The 4513-nt window shown below is 39.3% G+C and overlaps 1 non-coding gene across 1 annotated transcript; it reads right to left on the bottom strand.

Moving 5' to 3' along the window:
• Positions 1-1470: 1470 nt before the first annotated feature.
• On the bottom strand, positions 1471-1611 carry LOC116533763. The gene has a single exon (XR_004261442.1). It is a non-coding gene; the product is annotated as a U4 spliceosomal RNA (small nuclear RNA).
• Between the last annotated feature and the right edge of the window lie 2902 nt (positions 1612-4513).

Raw genomic sequence — 4513 nt, forward strand, 5'->3', positions numbered from 1 at the left:
AAAATTTAAAACGATAGCAACCTATGTAGTATCCTTGCTAAAAATATTTAGTCTGAATCTAACCACCGTCTAACTTCCAGGCTCTAGTAAACACAGTGGTAGAGAAATTAATAACACCATGAGGAAACAATCAGATAAAGGACATCCTACAATCAGAATATAGGACATTCTACAAAACAACTTGCCTATATCTTTGAAAAGCCAATGCTATGGGGAAACAGAAAGATAGGAAGACTATGATAGATTTTAGAAAGACTATGGAGACCTAACAACCAAATGGAATCAGATAAGATCCCAGTTCAAATAGACCAGTTACAGAAGATAATTTGGGCACAATTTAGGAAATTTAAATATGAATTTTAAAGATATTAGAAAATCACTGTTAATTTTCTTAGGCGTGATAATCGTGGTATGATAACATAGTAGAATGTCCTTACTCTTAGGATCTGCAGACTAAAGTATTTAACACTCAAGAATAATGTGTTCTAGGGTGCACTAAAATCTCAGAATTTGCTTCTGTATATAGTTCATCCATGTAACCGAAAACTATTTGAACCCTAAAAGCTATTGAAATAATAAAAAAAAACTAATAAAAAGAGAATAATGTTGTCTACAAATTTCTTTGAAATAGTTCTGCCAAAGTGTACATGCAGTATATCGATATATAATTAATTGTTCATTCTTGTTTCACACTGTCTAACACAGTAGCTACTAGTCACTTGTGGCTACTAACACTTGACATCATCTGCACTGAGATGTACTGTGACTACAAAATACACACTAGATTTTAAAGGCTTGGTATAGAAAAGGAATGTAAAATATCTCATTAATAATTTTATGACTGGGTGCAGGGGCTCATGCCTGTAATCCCAGCATTTGGGAGGCTGAGGTGGCTGGATTACCTGAGGTCAGGAGTTCGAGACCAGCCTGACAAACATGATGAAACCCTGTCTCTGCTGAAAATACAAAAATTAGCCAGGCTTGGTGGCATGTGCCTGTAATCCCAGCTACTTGGGAGGCTCAGACAGGAGAATCACTTGAACCTAGGAGGCGGAGGTTGCAGTGAGCCAAGACTGTGCCATTGCACTCCAGCCTTGGCAACAAGAATGAAATCCATCTCAAAATAAATAAATAAATAAATAAATAAATAAAATTCATTTCATGTGGAAATAATATTTTAACGTAAACAGTATATATTTTAAGTTAATATCAGCTATTTCTTTTTACTTTGTTAATGTGGCTACTAGAAACTTTAAAATTATGTGTGTGGCTCACATTGTATTTCTACTGAACAGCACTAACCTAGATAGAGAGGAAAAGTATACTATTTTATTGAAGTATCGTTTATATTATCATTTAAGTATACTATTTTTGCAACTTTTCTGTATATTTGTGATTCTCTTAATGAAAAGTTGAGAAAAAAAGGAAACAAAATGAAAATAAAGTAGAAGAATTTTTTTTTTAATTCAGTCTCCGTAGAGACTGTCAAAAATTGCCAGTGCCAACTACATTTCAAGTCATCATGGGGGGGTATTGGGAAAAGTTTTCAATTAGCAATAATCATGCCTCAGATAAACCTCATTGGCTATAATACTGCCACTGCACAAAGCTGGTAGAAGAATTTTTTAAAAAATCAATTAGAGGGTTGAGAAATAAAAATTAGAAAATCCTCTCAAAAGTAGGAGAAGAAGACAAAAAACAACAATTAGAAAGCTAGGAGACCAATCCAAGTGGTCCCACTCAAAAAGATAAAACTTAAGAGGCCCAGAAAGGAGCAAAGGGCATGAGCTTCTCGATTGAAGGGGAGCTCCAAGGACCAGCATGGTGAATGGAAAAATATACCAACCAATGCACTGGAAATAAAGACATTCTAAAGAATGGAGAGAGAGAGAGAGAGAAAGAGAGAGAGAGAGAGAGAGAGAGAAAACAGGTCACATACAAAGGCCCAGGGATTAGTATGTCACTGAACTTCTCCACAGCCATAAAGGAAGCTGGAAGACAAAGGAAAAACCTCAAAATTTTGAACAAAAAAAATTTTATCTTGAACCAGGAGACAGAGGTTGCAGTGAGCCGAGGTCATGCCACTGCCCTCCAGCCTGGTGCCTGGTGACGGAGTAAGACTCTGTCTCAAAAAAAAAAAAATAAAAGAAAGAAAAAAAATTTTAAGCCTAAATTTAGATACCCAGCCAAACTATCAATCAAGCTTGAGGGTAGAAAAAAGATATTTTTAGACATATAAGGTCTCAAAAATTTTATCTTCCTTTCACCATTTCTCAGGAAGCATTGAAGCATTTATTGAAGAAAGCATTTCACCAAACAAGGAAGTAAACAAGAAAAGGCAGATGGCATTGGATTAAAAAAAAGACCCTCCAATGTAGGATAGAGGCAAGAGGAATTCCCAATTAATGGGAATGCTCCAATTAATGCTCCCAATTAATGCTCCAGGGTAGTAGGTATGCAGCACACCTAGAGAGCAACCTTACACCCAGGAGCAGAAAGATGATCAGCCCTGGAAGAGATGTTGGCAAGAACACAAATGGGACTAATAGATATCCTATTTGAAAGGAGCTTTACAGCTATAGCAGGGAGTTTGGGAGCAATTCGTGCTAGGAAAATACAAAACCAAGAAAACACATGGAAAACAAATGTCATGCAAGGAAGAAAGGGCAATGTAAGAATCTTATGTAATATTTATGCATTCACAATAATGTAAACACCAAATTGAGATTTAACTATACATTGAGATCTTGCTATATTAGGAGGATAGGCAAAGGATGTGTGTTGCAGTGGAGAGGGGATAATCCTCACCTTTTGTTGTAGGAAGATAATCCATACTAACTAAATGGGATGAGAAAGATAATCATGGAATAAGAAAAAACAGTCAGATGATATTTTGAAAAATAAAAAGAAATAACTTGAAAGTCCAAAAGAGGTCGCCTCTGGGGACTGGGGTTGGGGAAAGGTGAGGCAGGCAACTGCTATTTTCCATTGCAATCCAGGTAGTATTATTCAGCTTTCTGAAGGTATTTTTATATATCATTTTGCTAAAAATAAAAGTTGAATTAAAAGATAAAAAGAAAACCTAGGTCATTCACAGCAAGGCAAGTGACTGCCCAGAATTAAGGGTCATTTCAGATGTCACAGCCTATCAGCTGTCTACGTCAGCTCCTCCGGACATGGCTGGAGGGAGCCTTTTTGGAGAAACATTATCCTGCCTTGCATTATCCCCATGACTCATAGGTTCCCATTGTTCCCACACCCACACCGCTCTCCTGCCATGGAGATGTGTGTGTGCTGAGGTGGGGAGGGGGCAGAAGGAACTTTCTTGTACTCTTTGTTTAGTGCACACTGCTCCACTCCCATCCCCAGGAATACAGGCTTCCTTGCCAGGGACCAAGTGTCAGCCATGGGGCACCAGGTGCCAAGAAGGAGAAAAAACAATCTTAAAATATCGCTCTCACTGCTCATTGTGAAAATTTGGAATCACATGGTCGAGTCAGGCAACTTGTCAACATTTCCATAGGTAGACACCTACGCTTTGCCTGAGCACTTTCAATGACTGGGATTTCAATACCTCAGTGAGATGTTGTTGGATATTCAGGGCAAAGTGAGGGGCACAGCAGGGTCTTTTGCACTTATAGGCTTTTGCATGTTCTCTGTGCCTAGATGGGTCAAGGCTCTTTGAGTGCCAATAAACCGATTAGTTATAAAAGGTGAAGGTCAATGTTAAGACACAAATCTCAAGAGAACCGAGGCCTGCCTGGCTCCTGTCTCTTCCTCTCTTGCCATGTGCCAAGGCTTGATTGACGGTATCCACTCCAAAATTCATCCTGAAACTTAATCCCCGAGTCAACACTATTAAGAGGTATGGACTTTGGGATTAAGTGGGGCAATGTGTACTTTATCGTCATTCCTTCCCTCCTGGGAATGGGTGACCCCTTGAAGTTCCAGGGAGAACTGTGACTAGACCACGGTCACTTTCTAAGTCAGATCTGGACAATGTAGTGCCTCTCTCTCCTTCTCCCTTAGGGAAATTCCAGGCAGCCATATATCTGGGATTTACCAGGGATTCAGCCTAACAGGAATAACCTCTTACATTCCCACAGTGCTTTCCAATCCTTTGTCTCTCTCCACCTTCCCAGAATCTAGTGAAGGAGAAATATGTATTCCTACTTTGCAGGTGAAAATCTGGTCACTCAGGCTGGGCATGGTGGCTCATGCCTGTAATTCTAGCACTCTGGGAGGCTGAGGTGGGAGGATCACCTGAGGTCAGGAGCTCGATACCAGCCTGACCACATAGAGAAATCCTGTCTCTACTAAAAATACAAAATTAGCCAGATGTGGTGGCACATGCCTGTAATCACAGCTACTCAGGAGGCTGAGGCAGGAGAATCGCTTAAGGTTCTCCTGGAGGTGGGGTTGTGGTGAGCTGAGATCATGCCATTGTACTCCAGCCTAGGCAACAAGAACAAAACTCTGTCTCAAAAAAAAAAAAAAAAAAAAAAAAAAAAAA

The sequence above is a fragment of the Sapajus apella genome, unplaced genomic scaffold (genome assembly GCF_009761245.1).
Source record: "Sapajus apella isolate SASKATOON/1434 unplaced genomic scaffold, GSC_monkey_1.0 scaffold83, whole genome shotgun sequence".
NCBI classification, from domain to species: Eukaryota; Metazoa; Chordata; class Mammalia; order Primates; family Cebidae; genus Sapajus; species Sapajus apella.